This window comes from Triticum urartu, chromosome 7A (genome assembly GCF_056163025.1).
Source record: "Triticum urartu cultivar PI428250 chromosome 7A, HENAU_Tu73, whole genome shotgun sequence".
Classification (NCBI taxonomy): Eukaryota; Viridiplantae; Streptophyta; class Magnoliopsida; order Poales; family Poaceae; genus Triticum; species Triticum urartu.
This window is the reverse complement of record NC_141879.1, coordinates 108546003-108570182: the sequence shown is the minus strand read 5'-3', so window position 1 is coordinate 108570182 and position 24180 is coordinate 108546003. Positions and strand designations below refer to the sequence as shown.

Here is a 24180-nt window from a genome sequence, read left to right as displayed (position 1 = left end):
CATCATCATTAGACTTAATTGGTGATGCCACACATCACAGCCTATCAATTTGAATGTTAACTTCTCGAGAAAAAGTTGCATGTTAAACTTATTCATACTATTACCGTCGCTCTTACCACAGTGTATTGCCATATAAAACGCTAGGAATAAAGAAAATGATTTGTCTAAACGTGCCACAGACTGACATTTTTTGGGGCGGCTATTTAGTTGTTTGCCAAAGTCTTCGCTGTGAAAAGGACCAGCGTCATGTGGTGTGATTCTTTGTAGGGGTAAAAGAGGGCCTTAGACGGGTGAAAATGACCGCGTGGGATAATCTGTCGCCCGCGTGGGCGATGCTACCATTATTTTTATTTTATTTTTGCAAAAAGATCAAATTTATTGTAGAGATTCATCGAAAATACAAAACACCTCAAACATAATACTCCCTCCGTTCCTTAATATAGAGTGTATAGTTTTTGGCACGGAAATTAAAGAACGCATGTCGAGGAAAAATTTCCTAAGTTTTGGGCGAGATTACACCTGACTAATTGACATGAGAAAATAGAGGAGCTTGCCTAATATAAGGAAATGCAGTCAAATCTCTAAAAACATTATCCAGACGAGTGGTGCAACGCAATACACCTTATATTTCGGACTTTTTCTCAAAAATCTATGCACCTTATATCAAGGAATAGAGGGAGTAAAAATTACATCGAGGTCCATGGACCATCAAACGATCATTGCCGTCGCCAGAACGAGCCGCCGACGCGTTGATATCGCCGCTTCTATACCGGAGCCGGCCTGACCTTGCCCATAACAACCAAAAAGCCTTCGTACACGTGTCCCAAAGCACGATGTCTGAGCACATTTCTTAGTCATTGTATATACATGTTTTTTTACTATCTACTGTAGGGCAAGAACCCTGCAGTCAGGAGTCAGAACTCAGGACTTGGGGTGCTACTAAGGGCAACTCTAACATGCCGACGTAAATAGATGATGTTTTGTCTGCATTTTGTTCGTTTGAGTCGGCTGGAGGCGCATTGTTCGTCCACGTCCGCCAAAACCTGGCCGGTGCGTCCAACTACCCGACGCATTTCGTCCACGTGTTTGATTTTTTGGCAACTTAATTTAATTTAAATTTAGGGCCAAGGGCTATAGTTCATGTCAGCGGCCATAGTTCATGTCGGCATGCTTGCCAGGGGCTAAAAATACGCCACAGTTCATGCTGGCATGCTTGCCAGCACACAAAAGGGTCATAGTTTATGCTGGCACGCTTGCCAGAACACAAAAGGGTCATAGTTCATGCATCTTAGACATGCCGGCGCATACGCCGGCATACAAAAATGATGGCACTCTTGGCCATAGACCATTCATTTAGCTCGAGCATCACCTTTTGCTTCTTCTCAAACCAAACCTTTCTCCTCGGCGACACTTTGCTCAAGTCCACCTTCATGATCTCCTCCTCCTTCGCTATGAAAGTTAGTGCCAGCTCTTTTGCTTGGGTTTTGGCATTGATCGCCTCAATCTCGAGCTTCTTCATTTGGACGTTCTCCTCGATCTCGAGTTTCTTCTTTTGCATCTCGTCGTAGGCCTTCATTTGCTTCTCTTTTTCTTGGCGCTTCGTCTCCTCCCATGCATCCTTTTGGGTCATCATGCTTTGCCAAGTTTCTTGCAAGGCGAATGTCTCCGCATCACGCTTGCAAAAACATTTTATATTATGGGATGGAGTGAGTATTTGATAAACTGTTAAGGAAGTAGCAGTTAAGCTATGTACGTCAATCAATCTACCAACATCACGATCACTTCATCTTTTGGGCGGCCGACGCCGCATGATTAGAGGAGGATTGGGATTTTGTAGGGCTTGGAGGAGGATTAGGTAGGGGCGGCTGGCGACTACCGCGTGTTTGTGATACTTTCCGGTGGTATTAATGAGTAATCTCTTCATTTTAAAGTTTATCTAAGCTAAGGGTCCGATGTTTTTCATTATCAAGAGATTTTTTATCCTATTCTTTTGTTCGGTTAGCCCATCGACTACTTTTTCAATATATAATAGATAGATCACGGGATATACCCATTAGCACACGGTGACTAAAAAACTTTTGAAATTAACGGGTGAATTTAATGAAAACAATGTATAGCAATATATAAATAAATATTGGTGCCCTATAATCTGTGAGGGCCACCATGCTAGTTTAGAACAAATAATAATAATGCTTTTGGGTTTTTTTTCTCCTCGCCCACACATAGCTTTGGTCTTGTATGACTTCGCTACGTGTCGGTGTGTTTTTGTGTGTGTCGGTATTGACTGTGTGCACCCTAACTATGCAAAGGTCGGGTGTGTGCTCACAGTGTTTGTATCCTCTTGATGCTTCATTTTGAACTAATAAAATCCACCCTTTGTCGAAAAAATAATAGGGTGTGGCTAGGTCTCAGTCGACTGAGATTTAACCAAGTCTAAGTCAAATGACATAACATGCAAGAGAGAGAAAAAAACCTGAAAAGAAAATTTTGCACTAATCTCAATGTAAAATCTCATAGATATAGCATCGACTAAGACTTCGTTAAGTCTTAGTTGAGTATTGAGACTTAGCAAGACTGATAATAATACCATAACAATACCTTCCGGCCTACTGTCCTCTTTTGCTAAAAACGAAGAGAATGACGACACGCAGTAGGGTCCTTCCCTATTGTCTTGTAGGTGAGCGAGGGAAGAAACCGCGAAGCTGGGGTTGACGAAGCATTTTTTGCTAACAGAAAAATGAGTATGACAACACAATCACGAATTGTCAATCCTCCATGGTCATCTCAAATATTCACATGCATTGCACAGCCCAATCAGTGAAGACGCACACTCTCCCCATCTCTCCGTGTCTATATAACCATATATCCAGCTGCCTACTGTGCCCCATTGGCTTCTCCAAGAGCACAGCAGCAAGAATGGTGCCTGATCTTGTGAACCCCTCTCCAGAACTCAAGCATGTCCTCATGTGGTCAGTACCACTACTCATCATAGCTCCTACGGTAATCTTCTGGTACCTGCAAGCTGCTGGCAACAAGAAGAACCCCATCCGTCTTCCCCCGAGCCCCCTGCGACTACCCATCATAGGGCATCTGCACCTCATGGTGCACGATCCCCACCGGTCACTGCAAAGGCTGGCTCGCAGCCTAGGCCCCGTCATCTACCTGCAGCTCGGCGGCGTCGCCACTGTCCTGCTTTCGTCGCCGGAGGCGGCCAAGGAGGTGCTCAAGACGCACGATGTCCATTGCTGCAGCCGGCCCCCCTCGCCACGCAAGTCCTTTCGCTGGCTACCAACTCCTTTTCATATGTTCACCCCTGTCTGAGTACAGGTGGTTTTCACTTTCAGCGAGATTTTGATGAAATTCACTGAATTTCAGTAATTTCGGTAGACAATGAAATATTTACCTTATGGCCAAAATATTTCAGTAGTACACAGGAATTCAAATATATTCAAAATTAATTTCAAGAAATTCAAATAGTTAATTGAATTCAAGTGAATATTTCTACCTTTTGGCTGAAATTTAAACCGAAATCACTAAAATTTACTGAATTTCGGTGATTTCGATTGGTGCTGAAATTTTTCTGAAACTGAAAACCTAAAGCTAGTAGTATTGAATTCCAGGCGCGAAATTGATGACCTACGGGCAACAAGACATCGCCTTCTCTCCGTACAACGTGAGCTGGCGCGAGTTGCGCAAGCTGTTCGTCTCAGAGCTCGTGGGGCGAGTTGATCCAATCCCTCTCACCGATGACGGAGCCCGTCAACCTCAACGAGATCCTGTTCACGCTCATCGACAGCTTCATCGGCACGGTGGCGTTCGGGAGCATGAAAGGCGCCAAGCTCATGAAGTACGCCAAGTTCCAGCGGGTGTTCAGCGAGGCCACGGTGGCCCTCTCCGCCTTCTCCGCACAGGACTTCTTCCCGGCGTCGCCCATGAGCCGGTGGTTCGACAAGCTCGTCGGGCTGGAGAGGCGGTATCTTAGGACATTCCTGGAGATAGACTCCTACTTGGAGACGGTGCTCAGCCAACATATGGATGCTGGGAAGGTGAAGCCCGACAAAGATGACCTTGTGGATGTGTTGATCAATCTTTGGAAGGGGCAAGGGAAGATCACAAAGGACCACGTCAAGGCTCTTCTAGGGGTACTAACTAAACTGTGAAGCTTCTCAACTGCATTTACATTTTCTTATACTTTCTTCATTCCAAAATAAGTATGGTTGATTTCGTACAGTTTTATACTTCCTCCGAAAAGAAATATAAGAGTGTTTCTTTACGGAAGGAGTACTGAATTTATACTAAATCGGTGACAATTATTTTGGGACTGAGGGAATGTTTTTAAATAGGGAATCCTAATTAATGTGGTTTCATATGCTTTTGATGGATGCATTTATCGGCGGCACGGCGACGAGCTCGGTGACATTGTTGTGGGCTATGTCCGAGCTCATCAAGAATCCGACGGTGATGAAGAAGGCACGGGCAGATATAAGAAGTTTGGTCGGCGGCAAACAGAGACTAGTGAAGGCGGACGACCTCTCTAAACTCAAGTACATCAAGATGGTCGTCAAGGAGACGCTGCGACCACTAGTAGAAAAAGGGTCAAACGTGAAGCACATTAGTGCCGGTTTGTATTTGAGCCGGCACTAATGTATACATTAGTACCGGTTCCAACGGCTAGCCGGGCCGCTTTCATTAGTACCGGTTCGTGGCGAACCTTTAGCACCGGTTTGTGCCACGAACCGGTACTAATGAGAGTGGTGGCAGGATGTTGTCAGACAGGTGCCCCTCCAGCCCCTTTAGTACCGGTTCTTGGCACGAACCGGTACTAAAGGTCGTCCTACATAAACCCTTCGTCCACCCGAGCTCGCTCTGTTCTTCCCCTTTCCCCTCTCCTCTCTGTTCTTTCCCTCTTCCTCTCGAGCTCATCACACATTTTGCCCAAAATTTGTCAAGATTTGAAGGCCCCCATCCATTCAAATGATCACAAAGGTTAGCAACTTTGTCCTTTCATCTCTCATTGCTAGATTAGCTCTTGCAATGCTTTATATAGTGATTAATTTGTGAGTTTAGTAATTTGGGAGGATATATATATATATATGTGCTAGTATTTGATTTATATGCAATTTGAGGTCAAAAATAACACTTAGTTTGCATATGTAGGTATGGTTTACTTAGTGCCTTCTAAATCTCCATCGTAGCCACCGTCGATCGCCCGCACCGTCCCGTCGCCGGCACCACCTTGTGGTGAGCCTCTAGTTCATGAAATTTTATATAAAAATTGATGTTTGTGTGATTTGGATATATAGTTACTCGTATAATTATCTTACCCGTACGTTGTTTGTTATACATATAGTGCCATGGTTTTGATATCCGTCCCCGTCGGCCCTAGTCTTTGTTATGATTCGGATGTGATATGTATATTCTTTTTTAAAACTAGTTGCATTTCGTGTTTATGACAAATTATGCCCATCAAGTTGACATAGAAATTTTTTCTAGGAGGTATGTGAACCGGAAATTCCAACCGACGCTATTGCCGAGAGGTTAAATTTAGTTGAAAGAGAAAACGAGTACTTGAAAGAAAAATTGAAAAGAATTGAGGGGGAGAAGATGGAATTGGAGTTGCATGTTGCCGATGTCGTCGATGATCACAAGATGAAGATGGAGAAAATGCGCTTGAAGATTAGAAAGATTAGAAAATATGCCATCGATAGTGAGGCTTGGTATCATTATGCTGTTGGATCCATTGTTACCTTAGTTGCGATCTTGATCGTATTTGTTGTTGCATTTAAATGCTTTAGCTAGAGAGTTATTTGTTTGTTGCATTTAAGTGTTGTATGAACTTTATGTATGAACTTGTATTAATTTGGTCTATTCGGTGTTGTGTAATGAAGATGAGCCGGCAATGGATGTACGATGACCGATGCTCTCCCCAGTTCGTTGAGGGCGTGCATATTTTTCTTCTTGCGGCTGAGGCAAACAAGCAGGCGGATGGTTTTATGCCTTGTCCATGTGCTCGCTGTAAGAATGGTCACAATTACTCTACGTCAAGAACCATTCACGTCCACCTGTTTAAGTCCGGTTTCATGCCCCATTATAATGTTTGGACCAAGCACGGAGAAAGAGGGGTTATGATGGAAGACAATGAAGAAGAAGAGGACGACGACAGCTATCCTGGCCATGGGTTCCCTGAATACGATGATACAACAATGGAGGAAGAAGCTGAGCCGGTAATGCGGGAAGAAGCTGAGCCGGCAATGCGGGAAGAAGCTGAAGAAGAGGCATCAGATGAGCCCGTTGATGATCTAGGTCGGGCCATTGCCGATGCAAAGAGAAACTGCGCAAGTGATTTGGAGAAGAAGAAGTTGCAGCGCATGTTAGAGGATCACAAAAAATTGTTGTACCCGAATTGTGTAGGTGACAAGAAAAGGCTGGGCACCACACTGGAATTGCTGCAATGGAAGGCAGAGAATGGTGTATCTGACAAGGGATTTGGAAAGTTGCTGGTAATGATAAAGGATATGCTTCCAAAGGACAACGAATTGCCTGAGAGTACGTACGAAGCAAAGAAGGTTGTCTGCCCTCTAGGGTTAGAGGTGCAGAAGATACATGCATGCCCTAATGATTGCATCCTCTACCGCAGTGAGTACGAGGATTTGAACGCTTGCCCGGTATGTGGTGCATTGCGCTATAAGATCAGCCGCGATGACCCTGGTGATGTCGAGGACCGGCGCCCCAGGAAGAAGATTCCTGCCAAGGTGATGTGGTATGCTCCTATAATACCACGGTTGAAACGTTTGTTCCAAAACAAAGAGCATGCCAAGGCGATGCGATGGCACAGAGAAGACCGTAAGAAAGACAGAAAGTTGAGAGTACCCGCTGACGGGTCGCAGTGGAGAAAAATCGAAAGAAAGTACGGGAAGGAGTTTGCAGATGACGCAAGGAGCGTATGGTTTGGTCTAAGTGAAGGAAATATGCCCTAGAGGCAATAATAAAGTTATTATTTATTTCCTTATATCATGATAAATGTTTATTATTCATGCTAGAATTGTATTAACCGGAAACATAATACATGTGTGAATACATAGACAAACTTAGTGTCACTAGTATGCCTCTACTTGACTAGCTCGTTGATCAAAGATGGTTACGTTTCCTAACCATGAACAAAGTGTTGTTATTTGATTAACGAGGTCACATCATTAGTTGAATTATCTGATTGACATGACCCATTCCATTATCTTAGCACCCGATCGTTTAGTATGTTGCTATTGCTTTCTTCATGACTTATACATGTTCCTATGACTATGAGATTATGCAACTCCCGTTTGCCGGAGGAACACTTTGTGTGCTACCAAACGTCACAACGTAACTGGGTGATTATAAAGGAGCTCTACAGGTGTCTCCAATGGTAGATGTTGGGTTGGCGTATTTCGAGAATAGGATTTGTCACTCCGATTGTCGGAGAGGTATCTCTGGGCCCTCTCGGTAATGCACATCACATAAGCCTTGCAAGCATTGCAACTAATGAGTTAGTTGCAGGATGATGTATTACGGAACGAGTAAAGAGACTTGCCGGTAACGATATTGAACTAGGTATTGGATACCGATGATCGAATCTCGGGCAAGTAACATACCGATGACAAAGGGAACAACGTATGTTGTTATGCGGTCTGACCGATAAAGATCTTCGTAGAATATGTAGGAGCCAATATGGGCATCCAGGTCCCGCTATTGGTTATTGACCGGAGACGTGTCTCGGTCATGTCTACATTGTTCTCGAACCGTAGGGTCCGCACGCTTAACGTTACGATGACAGTTATTATGAGTTTATGCATTTTGATGTAGCGAAGATTGTTCGGAGTCCCGGATGTGATAATGGACATGACGAGGAGTCTCGAAATGGTCGAGACATAAAGATTGATATATTGGAAGCCTATGTTTGGATATCGGAAGTGTTCCGGGTGAAATCGGGATTTTACCGGAGTACCGGGAGGTTACCGGAACCCCCCGGGAGCTTTATGGGCCTTAGTGGAAAGGAGAAAGGGGCAGCCCAAGGTGGGCCGCGCGCCTCCCCCCTCCCCTAGTCCTATTAGGACAAGGAGAGGTGGTCGGCCCCCTCTCTCTTTCCCCCCTCGAGGAATCCTATTCCAACTAGGATTGGGGGGGGGGGGGAATCCTACTCCCAGAGGGAGTAGGACTCCCTTGGCGCGCCCTCCTTGGCCGGCCTCCCCCTCCCCCTTGGCTCCTTTATATACGGAGGCAGGGGCACCCTAGGACACACAAGTTGATCCTTGAGATCGTTCCTTAGCCGTGTGCGGTGCCCCCTGCCACCATATTCCACCTCGGTCATATTGTAGCGGTGCTTAGGCGAAGCCCTGCGACGGTAGAACATCAAGATCGTCACCACGCCGTCGTGCTAACGGAACTCCTCCCCGGCGCTTTGCTGGATCGGAGCCCGGGGATTGTCATCGAGCTGTACGTGTGCTAAGAACTCGGAGGTGCCGGAGTAACGGTGCTTGGATCGGTCGGATTGGGAAGATGTACGACTACTTCCTCTACGTTGCGTCAACGCTTCCGTAGTCGGTCTGCGTGGGTACGTAGACAACACTCTCCCCTCTCGTTGCTATGCATCACCATGATCTTGCGTGTGCGTAGGAAATTTTTTGAAATTAGTGCGTTCCCCAACAGTGGCATCCGAGCCAGGTTTTATATGTTGATGTTATATGCACGAGTAGAACACAAGTGAGTTGTGGGCGATATAAGTCATACTGCCTACCAGCATGTCATACTTTGGTTCAGCGGTATTGTTGGATGAGACGACCCGGACCAACATTACGCGTACGCTTACGCGAGACCGGTTCCCCCGACGTGCTTTGCACATAGGTGGCTTGCGGGTGACTGTCTCTCCAACTTTAGTTGAACCGAGTATGGCTACGCCCGGTCCTTGCGAAGGTTAAAACGGAGTCAAATTGACAAACTATCGTTGTGGTTTTGATGCGTAGGTGAGATTGGTTCTTGCTTAAGCCCGTAGCAGCCACGTAAAACATGCAACAACAAAGTAGAGGACGTCTAACTTGTTTTTGCAGGGCATGTTGTGATGTGATATGGTCAAGGCATGATGATGAATTTTATTGTATGAGATGATCATGTTTTGTAACCGAGTTATCGGCAACTGGCAGGAGCCATATGGTTGTCGCTTTATTGTATGCAATGCAATCGCGATGTAATGCTTTACTTTATCACTAAGCGGTAGCGATAGTCGTGGAAGCATAAGATTGGCGAGACGACAACGATGCTACGATGGAGATCAAGGTGTCGCGCCGGTGACGATGGTGATCATGACGGTGCTTCGGAGATGGAGATCACAAGCACAAGATGATGATGGCCATATCATATCACTTATATTGATTGCATGTGATGTTTATCTTTTTATGCATCTTATCTTGCTTTGATTGACGGTAGCATTATAAGATGATCTCTCACTAAATTATCAAGAAGTGTTCTCCCTGAGTATGCACCGTTGCCAAAGTTCGTCGTGCCCAGACACCACGTGATGATCGGGTGTGATAAGCTCTACGTCCATCTACAACGGGTGCAAGCCAGTTTTTGCACACGCAGAATACTCAGGTTAAACTTGACGAGCCTAGCATATGCAGATATGGCCTCGGAACACGGAGACCGAAAGGTCGAGCGTGAATCATATAGTAGATATGATCAACATAACGATGTTCACCATTGAAAACTACTCCATCTCACGTGATGATCGGTTATGGTTTAGTTGATTTGGATCACGTGATCACTTAGAGGATTAGAGGGATGTCTATCTAAGTGGGAGTTCTTAAGTAATCTGATTAATTGAACTTAAACTTATCATGAACTTAGTACCTGATAGTATCTTGCTTGTTTATGTTAATTGTAGATAGATGGCTCGTGCTGTTGTTCCATTGAATTTTAATGCGTTCCTTGAGAAAGCAAAGTTGAAAGATGATGGTAGCAATTACACGGACTGGGTCCGTAACTTGAGGATTATCCTCATTGCTGCTCAGAAGAATTATGTCCTGGAAGCACCGCTAGGTGCCAGGCCTGCTGCTGGAGCAACACCAGATGTTATGAACGTCTGGCAGAGCAAAGCTGATGACTACTCGATAGTTCAGTGTGCCATGCTTTACGGCTTAGAATCGGGACTTCAACGACGTTTTGAACGTCATGGAGCATATGAGATGTTCCAGGAGTTGAAGTTAATATTTCAAGCAAATGCCCGAATTGAGAGATATGAAGTCTCCAATAAGTTCTATAGCTGCAAGATGGAGGAGAACAGTTCTGTCAGTGAGCATATACTCAAAATGTCTGGGTATAATAATCACTTGATTCAGATGGGAGTTAATCTTCCAGATGATTGCGTCATTGACAGAATTCTCCAATCACTGCCACCGAGCTACAAGAGCTTCGTGATGAACTATAATATGCAAGGGATGAACAAGACTATTCCCGAGCTCTTCGCAATGCTGAAAGCTGCGGAGATAGAAATCAAGAAGGAGCATCAAGTGTTGATGGTTAACAAGACCACTAGTTTCAAGAAAAAGGGCAAAGGGAAGAAGAAGGGGAACTTCAAGAAGAACAGCAAGCAAGTTGCTGCTCAGGAGAAGAAACCCAAGTCTGGACCTAAGCCTGAAACTGAGTGCTTCTACTGCAAGCAGACTGGTCACTGGAAGCGGAACTGCCCCAAGTATTTGGCGGATAAGAAGGATGGCAAGGTGAACAAAGGTATATGTGATATACATGTTATTGATGTGTACCTTACTAGAGCTCGTAGTAGCACCTAGGTATTTGATACTGGTTCAGTTGCTAATATTTGCAACTCGAAACAGGGACTACGGATTAAGCGAAAACTGGCAAAGGACGAGGTGACGATGCGCGTGGGAAACGGTTCCAAAGTCGATGTGATCGCGGTCGGCACACTACCTCTACATCTACCTTCGGGATTAATATTAGACCTAAATAATTGTTATTTGGTGCCAACGTTGAGCATGAACATTATATCTGGATCTTGTTTGATGCGAGACGGTTATTCATTTAAATCAGAGAATAATGGTTGTTCTATTTATATGAGTAATATCTTTTATGGTCATGCACCTTTGAAGAGTGGTCTATTTTTGATGAATCTCGATAGTAGTAACACACATATTCATAATGTTGAAGCCAAAAGATGCAGAGTTGATAATGATAGTGCAACTTATTTGTGGCACTGCCGTTTAGGTCATATCGGTATAAAGCGCATGAAGAAACTCCATACTGATGGACTTTTGAAACCACTTGATTATGAATCACTTGGTACTTGCGAACCGTGCCTCATGGGCAAGATGACTAAAACGCCGTTCTCCGGTACTATGGAGAGAGCAACAGATTTATTGGAAATCATACATACCGATGTATGTGGTCCGATGAATATTGAGGCTCGTGGCGGATATCGTTATTTTCTCACCTTCACAGATGACTTAAGCAGATATGGGTATATCTACTTAATGAAACACAAGTCTGAAACATTTGAAAAGTTCAAAGAATTTCAAAGTGAAGTTGAAAATCATCGTAACAAGAAAATAAAGTTTCTACGATCTGATCGTGGAGGAGAATATTTGAGTGACGAGTTTGGTGTACATTTGAAACAATGCGGAATAGTTTCGCAACTCACGCCACCCGGAACACCACAGCGTAATGGTGTGTCCGAACGTCGTAATCGTACTTTACTAGATATGGTGCGATCTATGATGTCTCTTACTAATTTACCGCTATCGTTTTGGGGTTATGCTTTAGAGACGGCCTCATTCACGTTAAATAGGGCACCATCAAAATCCGTTGAGACGACGCCTTATGAACTATGGTTTGGCAAGAAACCAAAGTTGTCATTTCTTAAAGTTTGGGGCTGCGATGCTTATGTGAAAAAGCTTCAACCTGATAAGCTCGAGCCCAAATCGGAGAAATGTGTCTTTATAGGACACCCAAAGGAGACTGTTGGGTACACCTTCTATCACAGATCCGAAGGCAAGACATTCGTTGCTAAGAATGGATCCTTTCTAGAGAAGGAGTTTCTCTCGAAAGAAGTGAGTGTGAGGAAAGTAGAACTTGATGAGGTAACTGTACCTGCTCCCTTATTGGAAAGTAGTACATCACAGAAAACTGTTTCTGCGACACCTATGCCAATTAGTGAGGAAGCTAATGATGATGATCATGAAACTTCAGGACAAGATACTACTGAACCTCGTAGATCAACCAGAGCGAGATCCGCACCAGAGTGGTACGGTAATCCTGTTCTGGAAATCATGCTGCTAGATCATGATGAACCTACGATCTATGAAGAAGCGATGGTGAGCCCAGATTCCGCAAAATGGCTTGAAGCCATGAAATCTGAGATGGGATCCATGTATAAGAACAAAGTATGGACTTTGGTTGACTTGCCCGATGATCGGCAAGCAATTGAGAATAAATGGATCTTCAAGAAGAAGACTGACGCTGATGGTAATGTTACTGTCTACAAAGCTCGACTTGTCGCAAAAGGTTTTCGACAAGTTCAAGGGGTTGACTACGATGAGACTTTCTCACCCGTAGCAATGCTTAAGTCTGTCCGAATCATGTTAGCGATTGCCGCATTTTATAATTATGAAATTTGGCAGATGGATGTCAAAACTGCATTCCTGAATGGATTTCTGGAAGAAGAGTTGTATATGATGCAACCGGAAGGTTTTGTCGATCCAAAGGGAGCTAACAAAGTGTGCAAGCTCCAGCGATCCATTTATGGACTGGTGCAAGCCTCTCGGAGTTGGAATAAATGCTTTGATAGTGTGATCAAAGCATTTGGTTTTATACAGACTTTCGGAGAAGCCTGTATTTACAAGAAAGTGAGTGGGAGCTCTGTAGCATTTCTGATATTATATGTGGATGACGTATTACTGATTGGAAATGATATAGAATTTCTGCATAGCATAAAGAGATACTTGAATAAGAGTTTTTCAATGAAAGACCTCGGTGAAGCTGCTTACATATTAGGCATAAAGATCTATAGAGATAGATCAAGACGCTTAATTGGACTTTCACAAAGCACATACCTTGACAAGATTTTGAAGAAGTTCAAAATGGATCAAGCAAAGAAAGGGTTCTTGCCTGTGTTACAAGGTGTGAAGTTGAGTCAGACTCAATGCCCGACCACTGCAGAAGATAGAGAGAAAATGAAATATGTTCCCTATGCTTCAGCAATAGGCTCTATCATGTATGCAATGCTGTGTACCAGACCTGATGTGTGCCTTGCTATAAGCTTAGCAGGGAGGTACCAAAGTAATCCAGGAGTGGATCACTGGACAGCGGTCAAGAACATCCTGAAATACCTGAAAAGGACAAAGGATATGTTTCTCGTATATGGAGGTGACAAAGAGCTCACCGTAAGAGGTTACGTTGATGCAAGCTTTGACACTGATCCGGACGATTCTAAATCGCAAACCGGATACGTGTTTACATTAAACGGTGGAGCTGTCAGTTGGTGCAGTTCTAAACAAAGCGTCGTAGCGGGATCTACATGTGAAGCAGAGTACATAGCTGCTTCGGAAGCAGCGAACGAAGGAGTCTGGATGAAGGAGTTCATATCCGATCTAGGTGTCATACCTAGTGCATCGGGTCCAATGAAAATCTTTTGTGACAATACTAGTGCAATTGCCTTGGCAAAGGAATCCAGATTTCACAAGAGGACCAAGCACATCAAGAGACGCTTCAATTCCATCCGGGATCTAGTCCAGGTGGGAGACATAGAAATTTGCAAGATACATACGGATCTGAATGTTGCAGACCCGTTGACTAAGCCTCTTCCACGAGCAAAACATGATCAGCACCAAGGCTCCATGGGTGTTAGAATCATTACTGTGTAATCTAGATTATTGACTCTAGTGCAAGTGGGAGACTGAAGGAAATATGCCCTAGAGGCAATAATAAAGTTATTATTTATTTCCTTATATCATGATAAATGTTTATTATTCATGCTAGAATTGTATTAACCGGAAACATAATACATGTGTGAATACATAGACAAACTTAGTGTCACTAGTATGCCTCTACTTGACTAGCTCGTTGATCAAAGATGGTTATGTTTCCTAACCATGAACAAAGTGTTGTTATTTGATTAACAAGGTCACATCATTAGTTGAATGATCTAATTTACATGACCCATTCCATTAGCTTAGCACCCGATCGTTTAGTATGTTGCTATTGCTTTCTTCATGACTTATACATGTTCCTATGACTATGAGATTATGCAACTCCCGTTTGCCGGAGGAACACTTTGTGTGCTACCAAACGTCACAACGTAACTGGGTGATTATAAAGGAGCTCTACAGGTGTCTCCAATGGTAGATGTTGGGTTGGCATATTTCGAGAATAGGATTTGTCACTCCGATTGTCGGAGAGGTATCTCTGGGCCCTCTCGGTAATGCACATCACATAAGCCTTGCAAGCATTGCAACTAATGAGTTAGTTGCGGGATGATGTATTACGGAACGAGTAAAGAGACTTGCCGGTAACGAGATTGAACTAGGTATTGGATACCGACGATCGAATCTCGGGCAAGTAACATACCGATGACAAAGGGAACAACGTATGTTGTTATGCGGTCTGACCGATAAAGATCTTCGTAGAATATGTAGGAGCCAATATGGGCATCCAGGTCCCGCTATTGGTTATTGACCGGAGACGTGTCTCGGTCATGTCTACATTGTTCTCGAACCGTAGGGTCCGCACGCTTAACGTTACGATGACAGTTATTATGAGTTTATGCATTTTGATGTAGCGAAGATTGTTCGGAGTCCCGGATGTGATAATGGACATGACGAGGAGTCTCGAAATGGTCGAGACATAAATATTGATATATTGGAAGCCTATGTTTGGATATCGGAAGTGTTCCGGGTGAAATCGGGATTTTACCGGAGTACCGGGAGGTTACCGGAACCCCCCGGGAGCTTTATGGGCCTTAGTGGGCTTTAGTGGAAAGGAGAAAGGGGCAGCCCAAGGTGGGCCGCGCGCCTCCCCCTCCCCTAGTCCTATTAGGACAAGGAGAGGTGGCCGCCCCCCTCTCTCTCTTTCCCCCCTCGAGGAATCCTATTCCAACTAGGATTGGGGGGGGGGAATCCTACTCCCAGAGGGAGTAGGACTCCCTTGGCGCGCCCTCCTTGGCCGGCCGCCCCCTCCCCCTTGGCTCCTTTATATACGGAGGCAGGGGCACCCTAGGACACACAAGTTGATCCTTGAGATCGTTCCTTAGCCGTGTGCGGTGCCCCCTGCCACCATATTCCACCTCGACCATATTGTAGCGGTGCTTAGGCGAAGTCCTGCGACGGTAGAACATCAAGATCGTCACCACGCCGTCGTGCTGACGGAACTCCTCCTCGACGCTTTGCTGGATCGGAGCCCGGGGATTGTCATCGAGCTGTACGTGTGCTAAGAACTCGGAGGTGCCGGAGTAACGGTGCTTGGATCGGTCGGATCGGGAAGACGTACGACTACTTCCTCTACGTTGCGTCAACGCTTCCGCAGTCGGTCTGCGTGGGTACGTAGACAACACTCTCCCCTCTCGTTGCTATGCATCACCATGATCTTGCATGTGCGTAGGAAATTTTTTGAAATTACTGCGTTCCCCAACACTAAGCGTAGATGGCATTAATCCTTTTGGGGAGCAGAGCAGCAACCATAGCACCTGGCCTGTGACCCTATGTTTGTATAACCTTCCTCCTTGGTTGTGCATGAAGCGGAAGTTCATTATGATGCCAGTGCTCATCCAAGGCCCTAAGCAACCCGGCAACGACATTGATGTGTACCTAAGGCCATTAGTTGAAGAACTCTTACAACTGTGGAATGGAACAGGTGTACGTGCGTGGGATGAGCACATGGGGGAAGAATTTGACCTAAAGGCATTGCTATTCGTGACCATCAATGATTGGCCTGCTCTCAGTAACCTTTCAGGACAGACAAACAAGGGATACCGCGCATGCACGCACTGTTTGGACGATACCGACAGTATATATTTGGCTAATAAGAATGTGTACCTGGGACATCGTCGATTTCTTCCGAGCAGGCATCCTTTAAGAAAGAAAGGCAAGCATTTCAAAGGTGAGGCGGATCACCGGACGAAGCCTCGCCACCGTACTGGTGCTGATGTACATGATATGGTCAAGGATTTGAAGGTGGTCTTTGGAAAGGGTCCTGGTGGACAACCTGTTCCGAATGACGCTGACGGACGCGCACCCATGTGGAAGAAGAAATCTATATTTTGGGACCTGCCCTATTGGAAAGACCTCGAGGTCCGCTCCGCAATCGACGTGATGCACGTGACGAAGAATCTTTGTGTGAACCTGCTTGGCTTCTTGGGCGTGTATGGGAAGACAAAAGATACACCTGAGGCACGGGAGGACCAGCAACGTATGCACGGAAAAGACGGCATACATCAGGGTCATGCAAGCTACGCTCTTACCAAAGAAGAGAAGGAAATCTTCTTTGAATGCCTGCTCAGTATTAAGGTACCGTCTGGCTTCTCGTCGAATATAAAGGGAATAATAAACATGGCAGAGAAAAAGTTCCAGAACCTAAAGTCTCATGACTGCCACGTGATTATGACGCAACTGCTTCCGGTTGCATTGAGGGGGCTTCTACCGGAAAATGTTCGATTAGCCATTGTGAAGCTATGTGCATTTCTCAATGCAATCTCTCAGAAGGTAATCGATCCAGAAATCATACCAAGGTTACAGAATGATTTGGTGCAATGTCTTGTCAGTTTCGAGTTGGTGTTCTCACCATCCTTCTTCAACATCATGACGCACGTCCTAGTTCACCTATGCGAAGAGATTAACGTTTTGGGTCCTGTATTTCTACACAATATGTTCCCCTTTGAGAGGTTCATGGGAGTCTTAAAGAAATATGTTCATAACCGTGCTAGGCCAGAAGGAAGCATCTCCAAGGGCCGTCAAAATGAGGAGGTCATTGAGTTTTGTATTGACTTTATTCCTGACCTTAAACCGATTGGTGTTCCTGAATCGCGGCATAAGGGCAGACTGGATGGAAAAGGCACGCTAGGAGGGGAACAAATAATATGTATGGACGAACATTTTCTCACTGAAGCACACTACACAGTTCTACAGAATTCCGCCTTGGTGGCTCCGTATATGGATGAACACAAGAATTTGCTATGCTCCAAACACCCGGAGCGGTCTGATGACTGGATTACACGTGAACAAACCAGGAGTTTCGCCAGCTGGTTGCAAGCACATACCATGCATGACACCTCTATTGAAGATGACATGTACTTGCTGTCCCAGTTACCATCTTCGAATATAATGACTTTCAAAGGGTACGAGATAAATGGTAATACATTTTACACGATCGCCCAAGATAAGAAGAGCACCAACCAAAACAGTGGTGTCCGCTTTGATGCAGAAACCAAGACGGGAAAGGAAACATATTATGGTTATATACAGGACATATGGGAACTTGACTATCGACGTGGTTTGAAGGTCCCTTTGTTTCGGTGCAAATGGGTCAATATGACACGAGGCGGGGTAACGGAAGACCCACAGTACGGAATGACAACAGTGGATCTCAACAATCTTGCGTATGTAGACGAACCATTCATCCTAGCCAATGATGTGGCACAGGTTTTCTATGTGAAGGACATGTCTACCAAGCCAAGAAAAAGAAAAGATAAGGAAGCGAATGCATCGTACGATGAGCCAAAGCGGCACATAGTTCTTTCTGGGAAGAGAAACATCGTGGGAGTGGATGACAAGACAGACAAGTCAGAAGATTATGAAAAGTTTGATGAAATTGCTCCATTCATAGTGAATATTGACCCGAGCATCCCGTTAAATGATGAAGATTTTCCATGGCTACGACGCAAAAGGACACACGCGAAGAAAAAGTTTCACACCCAAAGATCTGGGATGTGATCGGCTTAACTATCATCACTTTCTTCTGTGTTTCACACCCAGGAGGGAATCTCTGTAATAGTTAGGGTAGCTAGTTATGTGTTTTGGCATTTGAAACGCGAAGAAATTTTATGTGCAAGCAAATTCTTTCATGCATTTACTGATTTTTTTAGCTAAATGACCCTGAAATTGAAAAGCATTTCAAATGAACTCAGAAAAGGATGAAAGTTGGCATGGTATCATAATTTCACCCACATAGCATGTGCAAAAAAGTAGAGAGGGTTACCGCAAAAACCGGATGCACTTCGTGTACAAAATGGACAATCTGTTTCGAAGTATCAGGGTTTCGGACGAAAACTCATCCGTTACAAAGGCATTTATTTTTTAAATAACCTAAGCATTACCAAATTGAATATAATGATAAAACACACTAATATTAAACATAAGAAAAAAGAATCACTGAAAAATCTATTTTCAAAGTTAAGTTATTCACAAAAATAAATAAAGCAAAAAAATAAGAAAAAAAAGCCCACCTACTGGGCCACAACGGCCTGCATACGACTAGAAACCCAAATTCAAGTTGGGCCAGGATGCAGGCCCGCTAGCCCAGTAGGCCCAACAGGGCATCGTAGAAGAGGTACGCCCAGAAGGCCTGCTTAAGAGAGGAACTCGAGACAGCAGCGACGGCGGGGCTTATAAGCAGGTGCGAGTGCCCCTCGGCTAGCGAGGTGGGACTAAACTTTTGTGCCCCTCGCCTGGCAGCGCACACCCTTTAGTACTGGGTCGTGGCACCAACCGGTACTAAAGGGGGGGCCTTTAGTACCGGTTGGTTCCACGAACTGGTACTAAAGGGGGGTGCTTCCCGCCGCTTGGCCTGGCAAAAACAGGCCTTTAGTACCGGTTGGTGGTTCCAACCGGTACTAAAGGTGCCTTCTATATATACATCACTTTGAAAATTTTCATTCTCCCTCTGTTTCTTCCCGATCGATCGACGCCGTCGCCGCCCCTGTCATACGCCGCCCCCGTCGCGCGCCGTTGCCGTCGCCGCCCCCATCCTCGTCGTCGCCCTCATCCCCGTCGCCGCCCCTGTCCCCGTCGCCGCCCTCGTCTCCGTCCCCGCCCCAGGCCCGTCCCCGTCGCGCCGTCCCCGCGTCGCCGCCTCGTCACGCCCCGGCCCGTCGCCGCCCCGGCCCGTCGCCTCGCCGTCGCCGTCGCCCCGCTGTGAGCTCTCCCCCTCTAACCCCTCTCCGTCGCCCCCGGTGGCCACCATGGGCGCCGCCCCTCCCCGAGCCCATACACACACACAAGCATGATTAACACACACACACGCACATTTCCTTAAGTTAATTAGTATATACGTATTTTGTATGTTTAATTAGTTTAGATTTTTCAGATTTTTTTTTCACTAGTATATATGTATGAATGCATGTTAGATGGATATAATTAGTGTTTAATTAGTACGGAATTTTTTTATATAATGTTGTTTTTCTGTTTTTAATGGATGTATAGAAGTTGTTTTTTCTGTTTTTAGTGTTAGATGCTTAATTAGTATGAAATAGCATATAGAATTTTGACATATGCAATGATAGCATAATTAGTGTTACATTTGCATATAGTATTTGTTGTCGACGATGCCCGGCCCGCATCCTCGCCGTCGACCCGTTCGCGATGACGTCCTGCTTCAGAGGACCCATGTCCGGGACTGGGCTCCGCCGGGCTGGCACTGGGAGGTGCTACCTTCAGGGGCGCGATGCTTGGTGAGGAACCCGGCCCCGGGTCCCGTCGTCGACCCTCATCTCCTTTGGTGGCATTCGCGTGGGCCACTTTCGGTGCGGAGGGAGCCGGCCCCGCCGGAGGTGGTACGTCGCCATGCCAGGGAGGAGGACGAGCACGTCCATCGCTACATGGCTGCTATGGACGTCAGGTTCTCCAATACCTGGCAGGTTCTTTGGGGAGATCACCCGAGCTATGATCCAGTGATGGTTCCTTCACTTTGGTTGTCGACCGCCTAGATTACTCTCTAGTATTCGATCTTTATTAGCTAGCTAGCTAGCTAGTGATGTATTCGATATATAATATTCGAGATGATTTATTCGAGATTATATATATTATTTGAGACAATGTATTCGAGATTATATCTATTATTCAAGACGACGTATTCGAGATTAAATCTATTATTCGAGACGATGTATTCGAGATTATATCTATTATTCGAGACGATGTATTCGAGATTATACTAAATTGTTTTATATTTCTTTTGGCATAGTTAAATAAAAGCTATGGCGGACAATACCGACAGAGAGAGAGAACAGACCATGTTCGATATCATACGTGGGCCAGATGATGATCAGAATGAAGAAGATTTTGACGGCTCCGAATTTCTAAACAACACCGGAGAGGGTGATATGATATTCGATCGCGACGACCGAGAAACGGAGCGCGTAGAAGCACTTCAAGAGGAAATAGCAGGATTTTTGCTCGACCAGGTCATAAATCCGAAGGGAGAATACTATTACCCGCTACCGCCCCCATGAACCACTTCCAATTGTCATCGTGCTCCGAAGGCACCAATTAGGCTAATGCCACTGGCTCCGAAGGCAACATGCATATGTAGGAGAAATTGTATATAGCTATACATGTGTGTATGTGTGAATTAATATGGTTTGTGAGACATTGATGATATATATATGATTGGTTCTACTAGAAATTCTATTTATATATATATATGCATAACGTGTACAATGTGTAGTACCGTAAAATACAAGCAAACGAAAAAGAATTAAAATGGAAAACACAAAATTAAATGAAAAAGAAATCATAAAACCAAAAAAAACCCAAACATTTTAGTACCGGTTGGTGTTACCAACCGGTACTAAAGGGCTCCCGGCCCCCGGAGCTGGCTCATGCCACGTGGTTGCCCTTTAGCACCGGTTCATGCTGAACTGGTACTAAAGGGGGGGCCTTTAGTGCCGAAACGTTAGTGACGGTTCCTAAACCAGCACTAAAGGGCCTTACGAACCGGTGCTATTGCCCGGTTCTGCACTAGTGGACTGCATGCGCCGGTGCCGCTGCTCGTTCCTAGGGAGACCATGGACCATGTGAAGGTCCTCGGCTATGATATCCCCGCCAAGACAAGGATCTTCGTGAACGTGTGGGCTATGGGGAGGGACCCTGCCTCCTGGGACAAACCAGAGGAGTTTTACCCGGAGAGATTTGACGGAGTTGACACTGATTTTTATGGGTCAAACTATGAGCTCCTTCCGTTTGGCGCCGGGCGGCGGATCTGCCCTGCTATCCCCATGGGAGCCACCATGGTGGAGTTCACGCTTGCTAGCTTGCTGCATTCGTTTGACTGGGGGTTGCCCAAAGGCATGAATAAAGAAGACGTGAGCATGGAAGGGACTGGCAGACAACTGTTGTGTAGGAAGACTCCTCTGTATCTTGTTCCATCATTTTATACTGGCTAAGAGCATCTCCAACCAATGATGTACATGTATAAATAATCAAATTTTACATCACCAAGACCAAAAAATAATGCTCCAACATATAGATGCAAAATTTACTCCATATTTGCTTCACATGTAAAATAGCGCACTTGGTGATGCCCACGCCTGAGCAAAATGCAGGCGGTCACGTGCATACCCACAACTGTCGCGCGGATACTCCCGCCCGCCCGGCGGCCGCTGGTGACACCTCGGCCGTCCTCGCCATCGGAGTCGTGGTCCTTCCAGCAGCGGAAGGGTGCAAAGGGTCGTGGCAGAACTGATTGGCGCTCGCATGGCGCTTGCGGCACAGCCAGTCGGCTGCCTTCGCTGCTTGGCACGGGCACTCGGCTGTGTCGTCCTGGTGGCAATGGTTGGCCACGGACGCCGCCCCAGCTCGGCTGCCCTTGGCCATTCTCTTGCCGAGGGCACATGGGGCACGCTCGGACTAGGACAACCCTATTTTGAAGAGTTGGTCACTGATCCGGTCCTGGCATTGGGCGGAAATCTAGGCGGTGGTCCGGGTCCGGTCCTCGACCAAGGCCAACACGAGGTCGAGGTGTTGAAGACCGGTTTGAAAGGCAACTAATCCCTGAGTAGTTTTGGTAATTCTTAACAATATATAGCTCATTGGACTAATATTCTTTCAAGATAATCATTTCAGAAAGTTCAATGATTGGCATGGCATGGACTAAAGGATGTGGACCCCTCAAAATGCTAAGGACACATATTGGCAAAAGCTCGAGACTCTACATTTTGTGAACATCTGGCAGAGCAAAGCTGATGACTACTCGATAGTTCAGTGTGACATGCTTTATGGCTTAGAATCGGGACTTCAAAGACCTTTTGAACATCATGGAGCATATGAGATGTTCCAGGAGTTGAACTTAATATTTCAAGCAAATGCCCGAATTGAGAGATATGAAGTCTCCAATAAGTTCTATGGCTGCAAAATGGAGGAGAATAATTCTGTCGGTGAACATATACTCAGAATGTCTGGGTACCACAACAACTTGACTCAACTGAGAGTTAATCTTCTTGATGACAGTGTCATTGACAGAGTTCTTCAATCACTGCCACCAAGCAATAAAAGCTTCGTGATGAACTATAATATGCAAGGGATGGATTAGAAAATTCCCGAGCTCTTCGCGATGCTAAAGGCCGCGAAGGTAGAAATCAAGAAGGAGCATCAAGTGTTGATGGTTAACAAGACCACTAGTTTCAAGAAAAAGGGCAAAGGGAAGAAGAAGGGGAACTTCAAGAAGAACGGCAAGCAAGTTGCTGCTCAGGAGAAGAAACCCAAGTCTGGACCTAAGCCTGAAACTGAGTGCTTCTACTGCAAGCAGACTGGTCACTGGAAGCAGAACTGCCCCAAGTATTTGGCGGATAAGAAGGATGGCAAGGTGAACAAAGGTATATGTGATATACATGTTATTGATGTGTACCTTACTAATGCTCGTAGTAGCGCCTAGGTATTTGATACTGGTTCTGTTGCTAATATTTGCAACTCGAAATAGGGGCTATGGATTAAATGAAGATTGGCTAAGGACGAGGTGATGATGCGCGTGGGAAATGGTTCCAAAGTCGATGTGATCGCCGTCGGCACGCTACCTCTACATCTACCATCGGGATTAGTTTTAGACTTGAATAATTGTTATTTGGTGCCAGCGTTAAGCATGAACATTATATCTGGATCTTGTTTGATGCGAGACGGTTATTCATTTAAATCAGAGAATAATGGTTGTTTTATTTATATGAGTAATATCTTTTATGGTCATGCACCCTTGATGAGTGGTCTATTTTTGTTGAATCTCGATTGTAGTGATACACATATTCATAATATTAAAGCCAAAAGATGCAAGGTTAATAATGATATTGCAACTTATTTGTGGCACTATCGTTTAGGTCATATTGGTGTAAAGCACATGAAGAAACTCCATGTTGATCGGCTTTTGGAATCACTTGATGCTTGCGAACCATGCCTCGTGGGCAAGATGGCTAAGACTCTATTCTCTGGAACAATAGAGCGAGCAACTGACTTGTTGGAAATAATACATACTGATGTGTGTGGTCCGATGAGTGTTGACGCTCGCGGCGGATATCGTTATTTTCTGACCTTCACAGATGATTTGAGAAGATATGGGTATATCTACTTGGTGAAACATAAGTCTGAAACATTTGAAAAGTTTAAAGAAATTCAGAGTGAAGTGGAAAATCATCGTAACAAGAAAACAAAGTTTCTATGATCTGATCGTGGAGGTGAACATTTGAGTTATGAGTTTGATCTTCATTTGAAACAATATGGAATAGTTTCGCAACTCACGTCACCTGGAACACCACAGCGTAATGGTGTGTCCGAATGTCGTAACCGTACTTTATTGGATATGGTGCGATCTATGATGTCTCTTACTGATTTACCACTATCATTTTGGGGTATGCTTTAGAGACGGCTGCATTCACGTTAAATAGGGCACCATCTAAATTCGTTGAGACGACACCATATGAACTGTGGTTAGCAAGAAACCTAAGCTGCCGTTTCTTAAAGTTTGGGGCTGATGCTTATGTGAAAAAGCTTCAACCTGATAAGGTCGAACCCAAATCGGAGAAATGTGTCTTCATAGGATACCCAAAGGAGATTGTTGGGCACACCTTCTATCACAAATCTGAAGGCAATATATTCGTTGCTAAGAATGGATCCTTTCTAGAGAAGGAGTTTCTCTCGAAAGAAGTGAGTGGGGTAATTGTAACTTCTCCCG

General features: G+C 45.1%; 1 pseudogene; it reads left to right on the top strand.

Annotated features, from left to right (window-relative positions):
- Window positions 1-2916: 2916 nt before the first annotated feature.
- On the top strand, window positions 2917-21409 carry LOC125528231 (4-hydroxyphenylacetaldehyde oxime monooxygenase-like; annotated as a pseudogene).
- Window positions 21410-24180: the final 2771 nt, after the last annotated feature.